The sequence below is a fragment of the Marmota monax genome, unplaced genomic scaffold, assembly GCF_021218885.2.
Source record: "Marmota monax isolate L192 unplaced genomic scaffold, Marmota_monax_Labrador192_F-V1.1 WCK01_AAM20220418_F8-fsc00125, whole genome shotgun sequence".
Lineage (NCBI taxonomy): Eukaryota > Metazoa > Chordata > Mammalia > Rodentia > Sciuridae > Marmota > Marmota monax.
Window position 1 is genome coordinate 8101823 of NW_026695235.1, and position 18569 is coordinate 8120391.

The window sequence follows — 18569 nt, forward strand, 5'->3', positions numbered from 1 at the left end:
GCTTTTGAAGACAGATGGCTGGGACAGGGGTGGGGATGTGGTCACACCATCAGGAACTTCCACCAGCTGGGCGTGATGACCAGCCCACAGTGCTTGGGAGTCTGCACCACTGAGAATCCTCTCCCCAACCTGGTGGACATGCCCTCGAGAAACAGTGGCCAACAAGCCACTTCTGCTTCCAGGCTGCTCCGTATCCCAACGTGGACCGTTCCTTCCTGCTTGAGTCAGCGTGGCCTGGACTTTCCTCCACTTACCCGCTGTGGATCTCCAGTGCTGCACGTGGACGACAGAGACTAGGGAGAGCCCCGCATCGTCCTGTCTGCACACACGTCTAACAATAGCTTCCAGAGAGAGGAGGGTGAGGGCCAAGAATTCCCACAGCTGGGCTGGATTCCCAGCCATTCTTCACACTTTTCACTTAGTGTTGAAAGGAACATAAAGTTAACCCAGCCCAGCCAGAAGGTTCTGTCATGAAGTCACAGAGGAAGGAGAAAGGGTGGCAGAGTGCTTTCCTGCTCCCCTGAGGCTCAGGGGTCATGGACGGCAGGGTCAGAGATCCACTGGGAGCTCACCTCCTGCTTGCCAAGGTCTGTCTTGCTAATGCCCTGGACAGGTGAAGGGCAGGTGAAGGAGGAGATGCTGAGGGGAAGTGTTAGGGAGGGAGGGAGAGAAGGAGAGAGGGAGGGAGAGAGGAGAGAGGGAAGGGAGAGGGAGGGAGAGGGAGGGAGGGAAGGAGAGAGGGAAGGAGAGAGGGAGGGAGGGAGAGAGGGAGAGAGGGAGGGAGAGAAGGAGGGAGAGAGGGAGGGAGAGAGAGAGGGAAGGAGAGAGGGAGGGAGGGAGAGAGAGAAGGAGAGAGGGAGGGAGAGAGGGAGGGAGGGAAGGAGAGAGGAGAGAGGGAGAGAGGGAGGGAGAGAGGGAGGGAGAGAGGGAAGGAGAGAAGGAGGGAGGGAGGGAGGGAGAGAGGGAGGGAGAGAGGGAAGGAGAGAAGGAGGGAGAGAGGGAGGGAGAGAGGGAGGGAGAGAGGGAGGGAGGGAAGGAAGGAGAGAAAGAGGGAGGGAGAGAAGAAGGAAGGGAGGGAGGAAGGAAAAGAGGGAGGGATGGAGGGAAGGAGAGAGGGAGGAGGGAGGGAGAGAGGGAGGAGGGCGGGAGAGAGGGAGGGAGAGAGGGAGGAGGGCGGGAGAGAGGGAGGGATAACGGGAGGAAGAAGGAATGGAGGGAAGGAGAGAAGGGGAGGAAGGAGCAGAAGGAGAGAGAGAAGGAAAAGAGGGGAGAAGAAAGGGAGGGAGGGAAGGAGAGAGGGAGGGAGGGAGGGAGGGAGAGAGGGAGGGAGAGAGGGAGGGAGGAAAAGAGGGAGGGATGGAGGGAAGGAGAGAGGGAGGAGGGAGGGAGAGAGGGAGGAGGAAAGCTTTCCCGTTGTCCCTGCGGTGGACCTCCGCCCTGTGCCCTTGGTAGCCTCCCTCTGAGTGGGCAGGCCAGCCGCCTTCTTAACACTAGTGTCAGCTGTGGCTGAGCCCGGCCAAGGGTGCGGAGAGAAGGATCTGGGGAGCAGCCGGCAGCTCCCCTCAAGTGGCCTCCTGGGGGGAGTCTCCGGACCACTCCTGGGTCTGCCTCCTGGCACCGCCTTGCAGAGGACACTGGGGGGCTTCACCTCCTGCTCTCCTGGGGCCGAGGGCCTGAAGTCTGAAGGGAGGGGTGGGAGGTCTGCGCCCTCTGAAGGTCCTGGGGGAGCCTCCTGTTCCTCTCAGACTGGGGTGGCCGCTGGCCATCGCCAACAGCCCAGTGTCTGCACACACGTCACTCTGACCTCTGTCACCAAGGACGTCACCCTGTGCATCCTCGTCTCTCTAGGTCTAAGTGTCCCTCTTTTTATAAGGACCCCAGTCATGGGTCTTAGGGCCACCCTCCTCCAGCATGATCTCATCCTCGTGTGATGGTGCCTGCAGAGACCCCGTCTCCATGTAGGGCCACATTCACAGGAGGAGCTTGAACTTCAGCATTCCTCCTTGGTGGACAGAATTCACCCCATAACGCCCCTCAAACCACGTGGTATAAAAGCCCCTGGGTGGTACGTCTCAACTCTGCGTGATGTGGGGTGACCGGTGGGGGTGTGCAATGACAGCGGATCCCACCCCCTAGATTAGGTCCACCCACCAGACAAGTCATGGTGCGGCCCCCCTTGCAGACTACGGGGCCAGGACTCAAAAGGAGGACTTTGAAAAGCAGCTGAAGAGGGAGGAGGAAGGAATCCACCTGCAGCAGCGCTCCTCCAAGGTCAAGGCCCAGACTTGCCAGGAAGCTCTTTCTGCCACAGCTCGGCCAGTCTGTGGTGAGGAGCTCAGCCCTGGCTCCGAAGCACGCCCTTCCCTCCTGCAGGCTGGTCACTGCTCCTTGCTGGGTTGGGCTGGTGGGAGGCACTGGCCCCCAGAACTGATTGAAAGGTTAGGTGAAGCATAATAGATCACCAACATCTGACCATTTTTTTTTTAACTGCAAAGACAATTCCAAATCAACTTTGAGTAGTTTTCTGCTGGTTGGATTTTAACTGATAACTGATTGAACCTTGCTGAGGAGCAGCCAGGCGGGAGGAGAGCCAGCAGGGGGGCGCTTCCCAAGCAGAAGCTGTGAAAAGGACCCTTTTTTTTTAGTTCAGCAAGTGCTAATTTGTTGATCAGATCCTTTCACCCCCTCCAAAACAAATCAGCTTCATTTAAACTGTGCTCAGAAAAGAAACGGTTGCTCTCAGGAGCAGTATGTTATTACAAAAGTAAAGGAAATACTAGTTTGATCTATAATAATTTTCTCTTTTTAAAATATTTTTTAGTTGTTGATGTACCTTTATTTTTTATTTACTTACATGTGGTGCTGAGGATCGAACCCAGTTCTCCACACATGCTAGGCAAGCACTCTGCCACTGACCCCCAGCCCCAGCCACTATAATAATTTTCAATAACAGTTTTTAATCAATAATCCCTAGAAGTAAAATACAAGGGAGGTTTAAGCTGGTGCAAACTTGTAATATCATTTTTATTTTAAATACCAAGATTTAACTTCAAAATTGTCTCTTTCCCTGGATTAACATCCAGGGATCAGGAACCTCTTTGTTATGAGTTCTTCAGAGCATTTTTTTATCTATTCAGACTGAACCTCACAGACTGGGAACTCACCCTTCTGTGGACATCCATCTTAATCTGAAAAGCTGACTCTGACCCCTTTGAGCCCTGCCATGACCTGAGTGGAGATTCTACCCGTCACCCCACATAACAGGCCAAAGTCAAAATGCAGGAACAACAGAAATACTGCATAAAATCACCTTTGGGCCTGTGTGTGGGACTCATACCAAAGAAATATGAATTTCAGGCTTAGCCTGGGTCCCCTCTCCAAGCTGTCTAGTTGTGCCTGTAAATATTCCAAAATCTGAAACATCTGAAATCTGAAGCACTTCCGGTCCCCAGCATTTTAGATAAGACGCTCAGCTGCGCGGTAATTTCACTTACGTTGACAACTCACCTTACTCATCAGTTTGACCCTAACTGAAGTCTGGTTGTCTGGGAAAGTTGAGTCACCCGTAGGTGGGATCCGCTGTCACCTTTTGTATTCCAAGCAAGGCCACAGAAAAGGTGTTTGAGCTGTGTTTTAACCCACCTTAGGAGTGTGCAATCCTACAAGACACTAGTTAATTTTTTATAAGTGTTCATTTTAATACATTTGTGTGTTTTTTTTTTGTTTTTTTTTTTTGTCTTTAATTAAATTTAGGTTTTATTTTTTTTTTTTTTTTTTTTTTTTTTTATATTTATATATTTTTTTTTTTTAATTTTTATTGTGGGTTGTTCAAAACATTACAAATTTCTTGACATATCATATTCCACACTTTGATTCTAGTGGGTTATGAACTCCCACCTTCACCCCCTACACAGATTGCAGATTCACATCAGTTACACATCCATTGATTTACAAATTGCCATACTAGTGTCTGTTGTGCTCCACTGCCTTTCCCATCCTCCAACCTCCCCCCTCCCCACCTCTCCCCTCCCCTCCCCTCCTCTCTCTCTACCCCCTCCACTGTATAACCCTGAGGGTCTCCTTCCATTACCGTGCAATTTACCTTCTCTCTCCCTTTCCCTCCCACCTCTCATCCCTGTTAAATGTTAATCTTCTTCTCCTGTTCTTCGTCCCTACTCTGTTCTTAGTTACTTTCCTTATATCAAAGAAGACATTTGGCATTTGTTTTTTAGGGATTGGCTAGCTTCACTTAGCATAATCTGCTCTAATGCCATCCATTTCCCTGTAAATTCTATGATTTTGTCATTTTTTAATGCAGAGTAATACTCCATTGTGTATAAATGCCACATTTTTTTTATCCATTCGTCTATTGAAGGGCATCTAGGTTGGTTCCACAGTCTTGCTATTGTGAACTGTGCTGCTATGAACATCGATGTAGCAGTGTCCCTGTAGCATGCTCTTTTTAGGTCTTTAGGGAATAGACCAAGAAGGGGAATAGCTGGGTCAAATGGTGGCTCCATTCCCAGCTTTCCAAGAAATCTCCATACTGCTTTCCAAATTGGCTGCACCAATCTGCAGTCCCACCAGCAATGTACAAGTGTACCCTTTTCCCCACATCCTCTCCAGCACTTGTTGTTGTTTGACTTCCTAATGGCTGCCAATCTTACTGGAGTGAGATGGTATCTTAGGGTGGTTTTGATTTGCATTTCTCTGACAGCTAGAGATGTTGAGCATTTTTTCATGTACTTGTTGATTGACTGCATGTCCTCCTCTGAGAAGTGTCTGTTCAGGTCCTTGGCCCATTTGTTGATTGGGTTGTTTGTTCTCTTATTGTCTAATTTTTTGAGTTCTTTGTATACTCTGGATATTAGGGCTCTATCTGAAGTGTGAGGAGTAAAGATTTGTTCCCAGGATGTAGGCTCCCTATTTACCTCTCTTATTGTTTCTTTTGCTGAGAAAAAACTTCTTAGTTTGAGTAAGTCCCATTTGTTGATTCTAGTTATTAACTTTTGTGCTATGGGTGTCCTATTGAGGAATTTGGAGCCCGACCCCACCGACTGTAGATCGTAGCCAACTTTTTCTTCTATCAGACGGCGCGTCTCTGATTTGATATCAAGTTCCTTGATCCATTTTGAATTCACTTTTGTGCATGGCGAGAGAAAGGGATTCAGTTTCATTTTGTTGCATATGGATTTCCAGTTTTCCCAGCACCATTTGTTGAAGATGCTATCCTTCCTCCATTGCATGCTTTTAGCCCCTTTATCAAATATAAGATAGTTGTAGTTTTGTGGATTGGTTTCTGTGTCCTCTATTCTGTACCATTGGTCCACACGCCTGTTTTGGTACCAGTACCATGCTGTTTTTGTTACTATTGCTCTGTAGTATAGTTTGAAGTCTGGTATCGCTATACCGCCTGATTCACACTTCTTGCTTAGCATTGTTTTTGCTATTCTGGGTCTTTTATTTTTCCATATGAATTTCATGATTGCTTTCTCTATTTCTACAAGATATGCCATTGGGATTTTGATTGGCATTGCATTAAACCTATAGAGAACTTTTGGTAATATCGCCATTTTGATGATGTTAGTTCTGCCTATCCATGAACAGGGTATATTTTTCCATCTTCTAAGATCTTCTTCTATTTCTCTCTTTAGGGTTCTGTAGTTTTCATTGTATAAGTCTTTCACCTCTTTTGTTAGGTTGATTCCCAAGTATTTTATTTTTTTTGAAGATATTTTGAATGGAGTGGTTGTCCTCATTTCCATTTCAGAGGATTTGTCGCTGATATACAGGAATGCCTTTGATTTATGCGTGTTGATTTTAAATCCTGCCACTTTGCTGAATTCATTTATTAGCTCTAATAGTTTCTTTGTAGAGCCTTTTGGGTCTGCTAGATATAGAATCATATCATCTGCAAATAGTGATAATTTAATTTCTTCTTTTCCTATTTTTATGCCTTTAATTTCTTTCGTCTGTCTAATTGCTCTGGCCAGTGTTTCGAGAACTATGTTGAAGAGAAGTGGAGAGAGAGGGCATCCCTGTCTTGTTCCAGATTTTAGAGGGAATGCCTTCAGTTTTTCTCCATTCAGAATAATGCTAGCCTGAGGCTTAGCATAGATTGCTTTTACAATATTGAGGTATGTTCCTGTTATCCCTAGTTTTTCTAGAGTTTTGAACATAAAGGGATGCTGTACTTTGTCAAATGCTTTTTCCGCATCTATCGAGATGATCATATGGTTCTTATTTTTAAGTCTATTGATGTGGTGAATAACATTTATTGATTTCCGTATATTGAACCAGCCTTGCATCCCAGGGATGAATCCTACTTGATCATGGTGTACAATTTTTTTGATATGTTTTTGTATCCGATTCGCCAGAATTTTATTGAGGATTTTTGCATCTAGGTTCATTAGAGATATTGGTCTGTAGTTTTCTTTCTTTGAAGTGTCTTTGTCTGGTTTAGGTATCAGGGTGATGTTGGCCTCATAGAATGAATTTGGAAGTTCTCCCTCCTTTTCTATTTCCTGAAGTAGCTTGAAAAGTATTGGTATTAGTTCTTCTTTAAAGGTTTTGTAAAATTCTGCTGTATACCCATCGGGACCTGGGCTTTTCTTAGTTGGTAGTCTTTTGATGGTTTCTTCTATCTCCTCAATTGATATTGGTCTGTTTAGGTTTTCTATATCCTCCTGACTCAATCTGGGCAGATCATATGACTTAAGAAATTTATCTATGCCTTCACTATCTTCTAATTTATTGGAGTATAAGGATTCAAAATAGTTTTTGATTATCTTCTGTATTTCTGAAGTGTCTGTTGTGATATTGCCTTTTTCATCCCGTATGCTAGTAATTTGAGTTCTCTCTCTTCTTCTCTTCACTAGCATCGCTAAGGGTCTGTCGATTTTGTTTATTTTTTCAAAGAACCAACTTTTAGTTTTGTCAATTTTTTCAATTGTTTCTTTTGTTTCGATTTCATTAATTTCAGCTCTGATTTTAATTATTTCTTGCCTTCTACTTCTTTTGCTGTTGTTTTGCTCTTCTTTTTCAAGGATTTTGAGATGAAGTATGAGATCATTTATTTGTTGGTTTTTTCTTTTTTTAAGGAATGAACTCCAAGCAATGAATTTTCCTCTTAGAACTGCTTTCAATGTGTCCCATAGATTCCGATATGTTGTGTCTGTGTTTTCATTTATCTCTAAGAATTTTTTAATTTCCTCCTTGATGTCTTCTATAACCCATTGATCATTCAGTAACCTATTGTTCATTCTCCAATTGATGTATGCTTTTTCCTTCCTTCTTTTATCGTTGATTTTCAGTTTCATTCCATTATGATCAGATAAGATGCATGGTAATATCTCTACTCCTTTATATTGTCTAAGAGTTGCCCTGTGACATAATATATGATCTATTTTTGAGAAGGATCCATGTGCTGCTGAGAAAAAAGTGTAACTGCTTGATGTTGGGTGGTATACTCTATATATGTCAATTAGGTCTAGGTTATTAATAGTGTTATTGAGTTCTATAGTTTCCTTATTCAACTTTTGTTTGGAAGATCTGTCCAGTGGCGAGAGAGGTGTGTTGAAGTCTCCCATGATTATGGTGTGGTGGTCTATTAGACTCTTGAACTTGAGAAGAGTTTGTTTGACGAACATAGCTGCACCATTGTTTGGGGCATAAATATTTATGATTGTTATGTCTTGTTGGTGTATGGTTCCCTTAAGCAGTATGTAGTGTCCCTCTTTATCTCTTTTGATTAACTTTGGCTTGAAATCTATTTTATTTGATATGAGTATGGACACGCCTGCTTGTTTCCGAAGTCCATATGAGTGATATGATTTTTCCCAACCTTTCACCTTCAGCCTATGTATGTCTTTTCCTATCAAATGCGTCTCCTGTAGGCAGCATATTGTTGGGTCTTGTTTTGTGATCCATTCTACTAGCCTGTGTCTCTTAATTGGTGAGTTTAAGCCATTAACATTTAGGGTTATTATTGAGATATGGGTTGTTCTTCCAGCCATATTTGTTTATTTCTGTTACTAAACATTGTTTGTTTTCCTCTTTGATTGTTTCCCCCCCCCCTTTACTGTCCCCCCCCCCCCTGTTGGTTTTCATTGTTATTTTCCATTTCCTCTTCCTGTAATACTTTGGCTAGGATGTTTTGAAGAGATGGTTTTCTAGCTGCGAATTCTTTAAACTTGTGTTTATCGTGGAAGGTTTTAATTTCATTCTCCATCCTGAAGCTTAATTTCGCTGGATACACAATTCTTGGTTGGAACCCATTATCTTTCAGTGTTTGAAATATGTTATTCCAGGATCTTCTAGCTTTCAGAGTCTGTGTTGAAAGATCAGCTGTTATCCTGATTGGCTTGCCCCTAAATGTAATCTGCTTCCTTTCTCTTGTAGCTTTTAAAATTCTCTCCTTATTCTGTATGTTGGGCATCTTCATTATAATGTGTCTAGGTGTGGATCTCTTATGATTTTGCACATTCGGCGTCCTGTAGGCTTCTAGGATTTGGGATTCTGTCTCATTCTTCAAGTCTGGGAAGTTTTCTTGTATTATTTCATTGAATAGACTGCTCATTCCTTTGGTTTGGAGCTCTGTACCTTCCTGTATCCCAATGACTCTTAAGTTTGGTCTCTTAATGTTATCCCATATTTCTTGGATGTTCTGCTCATGGTTTCTTAACAGTCTTGCTGAGCTGTCTATGTTCTTTTCCAGTTGAAATACTTTGTCTTCATTGTCTGATGTTCTATCTTCTAAGTGTTCTACTCTGTTGGTAGTATTCTCCATTGAGTTTTTAAGTTGGTTTATTGCTTCCTGCATTTCTAGGATTTCTGATTGCTTGTTTTTTATAACCTCTATCTCCCTGTATAGTTGATCCTTTGCTTCCTGGATTTGTTTGCGTAATTCGTTGTCGAAGTGATCTTTCATTGTCTGATTTTGCTGTTTAATGTCTTCCTTGATACTCCAGATCATCTGAAGCATGTATATCCTGAATTCTTTATCTGACATTCCATCTGCTGCAGCTGTTACCTCTTCTAAAGTTGCGTTGACCTGCATTGCTTGTGGTCCTTTCTTTCCTTGTCTTTTCATACTGCTTGCGTATCTTTCCTGCAGGTGTGGGCGGCGGCTCTGCTCTCTCCTTATTCCAATTGGGGTGTCGTGGCTACCACGCCGGCAGGTCACTGGGCCTGTTCTGGGAGCTGGTGGCGGCTCTGTTCTGCCCCTACTCCAATTGGGGTGACGTGTCTGTCGTACCAGCAGGCCACTGGGCCTGTCCTGCTGGTCGGTCGCAGATCTGCCCACCTTTCGGGCACGAGTGGAGGCTCTGCTTTGCCCCTACTCCAATTGGGGTGTCGTGACTACCCCGCCTGCAGGATGCTGGGTCTGTTCCTGGCAAGGGAGGCGACTCTGCTCTGTCACTACTCCAATTAGGGTGGTGTTTGTACCCCGCCGGCAGGCTCCTGGGCCTGATCCGCCGGTCTGTTGTAGGTCTGCCTACCTTGAAGGCGCGGGCGGCGGATCTGCCCTGCCCCTCCTACCACGCCTGCGGACCCCTGGGCCTGATCTGCAGGTTGATCACTGGTCTGCTCACCCTGCGGGCACGGGTGGCGGTTCCGCTCCACCCCCACTCCAATTGGGGTCACGTGACCACCACACCGGCAGGGCCTGATCCGGGCGTGGGATAAGGATCTGCTCTGCCCCTACTCGAGTTGGGGTGACGTGTGTACCACACTGGCAGGCCACTGGGCCTGACCCGCCAGGCTGTCACAGGTCTGTTTACCTTGCAAGCGCGAAGGGCGGCTCTGCCCTGCCCCTCCTACCACGCCCATGTACTACTGGGTCGTGGGTCTGCCCACCTGGCGGGTGTGGGTGGCGGCTCCGCTCCGCCCCCTCTCCAATTGGGGTCACGCGGTCACCACGCTGGCGAGCCGCTGGGCCTGCTCCGGGGGCTGGCGGCAGCCCGGCTCCTTCCCTCTGGCTCGAGGACAAATTGAGGAGACTCGGGTGACTGAGCCTCACCCCCCTTACCAGGAGACCAACTGCTTATGTCACCGCTGGTATTGATGAAGATCTCTCCTCCACCGCTTTCTGCTGACATCAGATCTCTGCCATGTTGGTATCCTATGCGAATGGCAGCATTTCGTTCCCCTTGCCAGGCAACCCAAGCAATGGGTGAGTCCTGACCTGCCCTCAGCAGGACCCGGACCGAGACACAGTTTCCGCGGGCTCCTAGCCCCGGTCCAGGGAAGTTCCGGGAGCCGGAACTCGGCCGCTCCGTGCTCGGTGTAAGCTCCTATAAGTGTAGGCTCCAAGAAGCAGCCCCCGCGGGCTCAGTTCCGGGAGCTGGAATTCGGCCGCTTAGTGTTTGGTGTATGCTCTGATAGTAGCAGGGTCCAAGAAGCAGCCTCCACGGGCTCCGCAGCCCTGAGCCAGGGCGGTTCCGGGACGGTTCCGGGAGCCGGAACTCAGCCGCTCTGTGCTCGGTGTAAGGTCCTATAAGTGAAAGCTCCAAGAAGCAGTCCCCGCGGGCTCAGTTCCGGGAGCTGGAATTCGGCTTCTTGGTGTTTCGTGTTTGCTCTGATATTAGCAGGGTCCAAGAAGCAGCCTCCGCAGGCTCCGCAGCCCGGAGCCAGGGCGGTTCCGGGACGGTTCAGGGAGCCGGGACTCGGCCGCCCCGCGCTCCGTGTTCACTCCGATAAGATCAGATTTTAAGAAGCCCCCAGGCGCTGAACCCTAGCAATCTGTCTGCAAGCCGCAGGCGAATTGCAGCCTGAAATTACCTGTTCTATGGCTGAATGAGCTGCGGTCAGTCAAAAACAGGTGTGGTGACGTCAGTTTACCAACATGGTGGCTGCTGGCCTCCTCTGTGGTCTGACCGGTGTGGAGAACCGAGATGGACCGCTTCCTTCCCCGTCTCGAACCCAGAATTCAGCCCTGAGTGCGGTGCTTGCGCGTCTGGCAGAAACTGCAGCGCTGTAACCCTGCGTCTCTATCCCAGCGCGCCTTGCAGACTCCAGCCGCGGGGCGATTCGCTGAATAAGCAGTGTTACCCTCCGTGCGACAAACCTCTCGCGTTTGAGTCCCCGTAGCCGATCCTCATGCGATGGAAATCCGTCCTCCAGGTTCCGGCGCACCCCACTATTGCTGGAAATTCCTAACAAGATATCCTTTAGCCGTCCTGACTTGTCATACTCCCACACAGTGAAGCAGCACACGGGGGTAATGCACTCCCCTCGCCGCCATCTTCCCCCCAACTCGGAAAAAAAAAAATTTTAACAAAAATAATAGTGATAATAAAAAATTAAAATTAAAATTAAAAAAAAATAATAAAATAAAAAAAATTAAAAAAATAGAAACATTGAAAAAAAATTAAAGAACAACAACAAATAAAAATTGAAAATGAAAGAAAAAGAAGAAAGAAAAAAAAGAAAAAGAAAAGAAAAAAAAATGATAATAATAATAATAATAAATGCAGTCCTAGAGTTCTATTAACTTCTCTTCCAGTAGGTGGAGCTGTGCCCACTGGGCCAAGCTTCTCCTCTCAATAGGTGGGAACCATTCACTGTGCAGCAGCTCTTTCTCCTAGACTGGGCGGGTCTCCAATCCTGAGTGTCTAGGGCCTTGTCTTGTGTTTCCTCAAGCCAGGCCGTGCTCACCTGTGGCGCTCACCACAATACTGTCTACACGCCAGGTCTGCTGCTCCTGGGAGCCCTGTTTTCATGAACACCTGGGCTCACTCTCCCTGTTTGCCTCCCTCAGACCCTAAGTTTGTAGAGCTTGGGGCTGAGATCCCCCAGCGAATTTGCTTGCCCTCCTGTAGCCACGCCCCCGGTAGCTGGTGCAAGAGACCTCAGTTGTCAGCACTGGTGGGAGCGGTAGCCGGGAGTTCCGCGCCGCGAGTCCTGCGCCACTCCTGGTTCCCTCGGTCTGGTTATTGCGTTCACAGGAGAGCTGGGAGTGGCCCTTAAGGTTTCCCCGCTGTGTGGAGAGAGATGGCTAGGGGATTACACACCTGTCGCGCTGGTTTCACTGCAGTTATCTCCTCCACCCATGACGCCATTTCTCTGCCATGGTGATATCCCATGCAAATGGTGACCGTTTGTTCCCTTTGCCGGATGACCAATGCAACGGGTGGGTCCTGACTGTCTCTCCCAATCCCCGTTTCAGTCCTGTGGCCACTGCCTATGAAGGCTCGGTTGGCTTTTACCTCTGTAAGTTCCTAAGGGCCGGCCAATTATTTCAGCGGGATCGTTAGTGCTGAGTCACACGAAGCAGGCGAACCGGAGCTTAATTGCCTCCGATTCGGGCTCTGTGTGTATGTTCTGAGGGGCCCAGCCTGTACACCCCAGATCCACGTCAGCTCAGCATTGCCTAGTGATCCTGAGCAAACAGCATTTAGACAGTTTACGGCTCCCTATGCCCTCACAGTTGAAGATGTCAGAGACTTGATCTCTCTGCGCCTGCCACCATGTTACATCTCCTCAGTGATATTCATGTTGCCCTTACAGCTTCCTGGTATAAGCAAGTTCTTGGGATTATACAAACTGCTGCTTCTGTTTCCAGTCCAGATTTCTAGAAATGAAACTCTGGGCCGCGCTGACGAGCGTCCGCGCTTGTCTGCGCCCGTAGCAGAGCCGCCCTGGCCTCCGCAGCTCTTCAGCCCGGTGCCCGGCCCCAGGGGCCCAAGCGGCTGCCGCCGCGGCTCTCCGTCCCCCTCCTCCGGAGCACGGGTCCCCTGGCAGGGGGGTGCAGAACGACCCCAGAGCAGGCTCTGCCCGAAGGTGCAGCGGCGAACAGGCCACAGAGACGCTCGAGGCTGCAGTCCAGCCTTCGGAGGACAGGGCTCGGCACGCAGCCCAGCTGCAACCTCTAGGTGCGGTTGCCGGACAGTGTATACGGAGCCATCAAGACAGCAAGCAGAAAGCAAATGGCGGCTCCCGCGGAGTGGATTTTCGGCACAGAAACCACAGCCCCGCCAGCAATCCCAATCCACAAACTCTCCCTGTATAAAAAATATTCAAAAAAAAAAGAAAAAAAAAAAAGGCGGGGCGCACTGAGCTTTCTTTGCCTCGGGTACTTACAATCCACTGCTGATTGCACATTCAGCTTCTCCGCCCGGAGCGAAGCGAAAGAGGAAGCAGATGGGAGCAAAGCGCCCGCGGCTCTCACATTTGTGTGTTTTAAAAGTATTTTTATTTTATAATTCCAACTGTCAACTATCTGTGATAAAAAAAAAAAAAAAAAAGGAAAATAAAACTGATTTAGGCAAAGCAGTGTGGGAGGGACAGAGTCCTGCTCCAGCCCAACTTCAGAGGAACCCAAAGCCACGAGTACCACCAGGGTCCTACAAGGTCCCCAATGCACCCAACAACTCTGTAAACTGCCATATAGAGTTTATTCTGTGGCTCCTCAATGTACCAGGGGCCTGAGGAGCTGCCTGGCCACATCGTGCTGAGGAGCTCCTGACCCCTTGGAATCTCCACCTTTGATGTCCTTGCTCAGATCAGCTGTGGGAAGCAGAGCAGGAGCCTGGGAAAGGGGCTCGGGAAAGACACACTTTCATGTACTGAGCGGCTGCAGAAGCACAGGACCGGGAGCATTAGGCTGAGCGTCCGGCTGATCACCGCCCCTCACCCCCAGCCACACCATCCTGAAAATGGCACCTCGGTTCCACCAGTTGCTCATGGAAACCTTGGAGTCCACCTTGAGTCTTCCCTTCCTCTCCCTTCCACATCCAATCCAGCAGCAGATGCAATTGACACTTCCTTTAAAATATACCAGAACCCCAAAATACAGCGCATCCCCACCACGCTGCTTCAGGCCGCAGCCTCCCTGACCTTGACTTAGGTTTCACCTGCTGCCTGGCCCTCCGGCTTCTCCACTGACCAGCCGCAGCCCATTTTCTAGACTGTCCCCAACAAGCCAGGCTTGTTCACCACACCACAGTGACTCCTCGATCACTCAGGATAGGAGTCTTTACGGTGGCTCTGTGCCTTATGTGGCCCAGAGTCCACCCCTCACCCTCTTGACATCAGTTCGTACCAGTTACCCTTGCCGGTTCCTCTCCAGTGGCGCTGGCCGTGCAAACAGCCACCATCGTGCCCAGTCCCCGTCCCCAGGTGTTGGATCCGTGTTTCCACTTCAGTGATGAAAGTTCCCACTTTACTGAGCATGTGCTGCATGTGGATCGCTTAGAACTCAGGGCCTGTGACCGTCCTCAGTGAGGGAGGATGGAAGGGATTTTAAAAATAAGTGAAAGGAGACATAAGGAAGAACAGGAAATAAGATTTGATTCAGAAGTGCCACGTACTTATCCAGGCCCGCCGTTCCCGGGGCCAGGCTTCCCAGGCCTGTCGCTCCAGATTTCTGGGAGATCTGTAAATCTGCCCTGTGTACTATTAAGTAGCCCACCAACAAAGAGATTAAGCAGAGAGAGAGACGGTATCTTGAGAAACCAGTCAGGGAGTTGTCGAGTGCTACCTGTGGATCAGATAATGAAGACCACGTCAGCCTGAGGATCCTGAGATTGGCAGACCACCAGGAACCATCCTGGGATGCCACACGGATGTCATCCCCACAGACCTACCCCCACCCCTCACCAAGTCTCCTTTAACAGCATTAGGAACCCTGAGAATGCATCCCTTGCTCTGGAAATGGTCCACTTCTGTCCTTGAACGTGTATTCCTTGCTTTCCTAAACTAATCTCTGTGCCTCTGCTAACTTGTGCTGCAATTCTTTTCTGTTCTGTATGTCCAGGACCTCACTGGCCCAAAGTTGAGTCAGAGGGCACGCATACGGCTGATTAGGGGTTTGATTCTGCTTCTGCCTGATGATTCTGAAGGGTCTGGCTGAAGTTCACTCCAGCTATGGGTGGATAAGGCCCCAGCGCTCCATTGCTGGAGAATATTGGTTCTGCTGTGTTGCCCTCCCCCCTTCAATATTCTCCAATCCTGATTTTACAGATGAGAAAATAAGGCCCAGATCAGCTGGGTGACCTGCCCAAGATCAGTGACAAAACCAGGCAGAGATGGCAACACGGGAGGATGCTCACCACCTGACCACCAGCCAGCAGAGATACCCCAGCCTGGGACGTCCCTCTGCACCCCCAGAACCTCTTCCAGCCCCTGGCCACCCACAGACTCTCCTGCAAAGCCAGCAGCATACTATGTCTTCAGTGATTCAGAAACTTCACGTCCTGGAACCTGGGGAGCATTTCCAAACCATGGTCAAGTTACGATCGCTCTCACCCACACAGGCACCAAATGACCCGTGGCATGAAGGATTTGCTATCCACTGCACAGCAGATCCAACATCAATAGAAAGCCCTGGCCTCAAGGGGCTCCAAGGAAAGCCTCTGTTTTTAAATATAAAATAAAAATAATAATAAATCTGACAGCTGCCAGCAAGCCATGGGTGAACCGAAAACTCAGGTTTTTGCCTCTTGCCTTCATCTTCAACCAAGTTGGAATTTCTGTCCTCTACGGTGGTTTGGGTCACATCACTAGGACCTTCACTGGCTTCAGGATTTTAGTCAAAGCTGTCACTCAGAGAGTGAATTATATCAGCATGCCAGAGCCAGGGCTGCTTGTTAAAACATTTCCACGTCTGTTAGAGCTCACAGGCCCCAGTGTCTTTTTCCAAAGATATATCAAAAATGATCTCTTTTTTAAAAAAGCAACTTACCACTGGAATCATTCATTTTGTTTTCTCTATCCACTTTGAAAAACATACATTCAAAGACAGACCGCACGTTTGTTTACTTGGGCTGCACTAAGAAAGTCCCATAGACTGACTTGTTTACAACAGAAATTTATTTCTGACACTTCCACAGGCTGGAAGTCCAAGGGAAGGGCGCCTGTTAGTCAGGGTCAGGGGAGGGTGCTCTTCCTGGTTGTGGACTCCCAATGTCTTGTTGCATCTCCCTGGTAAAAAAAAAAAAAAAAAAGAGTTAGGTAGCTCTCTGGTCTCTTCTTAGAAAGGCACTAATACCATTCATGAAAGGTCTACTGTTGTTACCTAACCACTCCTCAAGGGCCTCACTACCAAATATCATCTGTGTTAGTTAGATTTATGTTACTATGACAAAATACTCTAAAAAAATCAACTTACAAGAAGAAAAGGCTTATTTTGGCTCACAGTTTCAGAAGTTTCAGTCTATGGTCAGTTGGCCCAGTTGCTTTGATATCTGTAGGCAGAGTTCATCATGACAGGGGAGGTGAGAGGCAGAGGAGCCCTGTTTATCCCATGATGCCTAAAACAATGAGAAAGAGAGGAAGAGACTGGCATCCCAGTGGCCCTTCCAAGGTAACTTCTTCCTACTAGTCCCTACCTCCCAGAGGTTCCGTCACCTCCCAACTCTGCAGGCCCAGCCTCCAACATAGGAGAGCTGGGGGACAATTGGATCCAAACTAGAGCACCATACCCACCCACTTTTAAAAAGAGAGGTATTCAGAGGGTTCCGGGCCTTGCGATGTCGGCTAGGACTGCGTTGAGACACCCTCAGTTTCACGCAGTTTTAGACTGGCGGGTTTTGCCACAAACTTCAACTGGTAAGACTTCAGAGAACTGAAAAGAATCATAACTGAAGCTCCTAAAACATACACCCCAATGCATGTCCCAATCCCAGCCCCCCCTGGCCAGGGGAAAGCACAGGGCTATTCCTTTCACCAGCTGGGTCAGCGGGGTGGCCTGGGGGAGGGGCGGCACCCCTTGCCCCCTGGACAAGTACAGCCTGTGAGCAGAGTGTGGGCAGAAAGGACTGGCTCCTAGGTTAGGGGACCACCAAAGGGGAAAGAGGAAGAGCCGGGCCCCCACTCCATCCCTCCCCAGCTCAAGGGAAGCTGTCACCGTCACCCCCACCATGTCCTTGGCACACCCCACTGTGTAACCCACACTGCGCACACCTGCTAAAACACTGACTTGGAAATGATGTACAACTGCTCTGACAATGTGATGTTCATGATAGAAATAGAAACGCTGAAGTTTTAGGTAAAAGAAGAAGGCAGAGAAATCCTAATATTTTCTTTCAGTGTCCCCAAGAGACTGCTTCCAGGAGTGCCCGCACACCCATGTGGCCACTCACATGCATATGTGTGCGCCCACGCCTGAGACGTCATGCACTTTTTGGAACCCTCTGGACGCTGGGCCGGGAGCATCACTGCTCACACCTGACCATCAGAAGCTGGGAGGCCAGGTGGTCTGGATGTGGTGGGAGGGGTGGGTGACCCCCACCCAGCAAGCAGCCACGAAGGCGTTCTCACTTGAGACCCAGAGGCCATGGGTAGAATGTGAGGGAAGAGGAAAAGGGTGAGAAAAGCGCATTTCCTACCTGGTCCTGCTTTGGTATTTTATGTGACCAGAGCACATCAGATCCAGCCCACTTAATAAAAAAGACAATTGATCTGATTTTTCGTGGAGGGGACAGGATGGTTCCCATTTTAGTTTCTTTAAACTCAAATTTTTGCCTAGGAAATGTGTTAGTGCGTTTTTCAGAGGGGAACTACTTGCATTAGTAAGCGACAGTCTCCGTCATCGTCCTTTACCACGTTGGAGAGGGGCGAACCTCCATCTCTGGGTCCCCGCCTCCGCGCGGGGAGGACGTGGTCCCGGCGCCGGCCAGGTGGTGGCGCTGGAGGCAAATGGTGCCGGGCAGGTCCCGGGCGCGCCGACTGACCAGGCTCTGGAGCGAGCCCTGTCCGGCGAAGGAACTCGACGCCCAGCCTTCCTCTATGCGAGTTGAGGTGCAGAGGGACTGTCTCGGGGCCCTCCGGGGGACTCTGCGCTGCCAAGACGACAGGCCCCGCACGAAGCGGTGTGAAAGGGCCCGAAAGGAGGGGGCGCCCAGCAGACCTGGCCTTGGAGCCCCGCAGCTGCGGGGGAGGAAGCGGGTCCCGGAAAGCAGCTGCGGTGCGGGCAGGAGGGCCGGGCAGCCGGCGGGGTGCAGAGCAGGGGTCAGCGCAGCACTGAGCGGGCAAGCCCCCAGGGCCAGGTAAGAAGACCAAACCTGGCAGGCCCGCCGACCCCTCTCCGCCCTCCCACGTAAGGAGGCCGGTTCCAGTTACACTGTTGTCTTTTCATATGCAAATGAGGTCAGGTGGTTGGTTTTCCTGGTGTCTTCTTTTCCAAAATTATGATCACCTTTTGCAAGTAAAAAAGATCTTCTGTCCTCTGGGTCACCGTTTGACTACAGGGGATTGTCCTGCCTCTTTAAATAAACTTAAAAAAAATAAAATAAAATGAGGCCACACGGGCAAAAGTTCAATTTAAGGAAGGAAGTTCTGGAAGCAAAGCCGCGTACATTTTGCTGAAGTCTGCAGATTGTTCAATGAAAGATTTCTAAAATGGAATGTTTCTGAAACCTGAAATTTTAAAGGCGAATTACTTAGTCTTTTCAATAAGACAAAGTATCTTCTGCGTCTCCATCCTCTAGAAGAATAAAATAAACTATCTAGCGGCATAGATATTTGGATTTATTTCCAATTTCTAATTAACCTGTACTTGGTGTCATAACTATAAAGGAAGGGCAAGGAGAGGGCTGAGGCTCTCACTGAGACAATAAGGAAGAATA

General features: G+C 48.7%; 1 long non-coding RNA gene across 1 annotated transcript; it reads right to left on the reverse strand.

Annotated features, from left to right (window-relative positions):
* Positions 1 to 15798: 15798 nt before the first annotated feature.
* LOC124089173 (uncharacterized) lies at positions 15799 to 18274 on the reverse strand. Its single transcript, XR_006850643.2, has 4 exons — positions 17085 to 18274; positions 16429 to 16567; positions 16139 to 16253; positions 15799 to 15924 (listed from the first exon to the last, which is right to left on the reverse strand). It is a non-coding gene; the product is annotated as an uncharacterized LOC124089173 (long non-coding RNA).
* Positions 18275 to 18569: the final 295 nt, after the last annotated feature.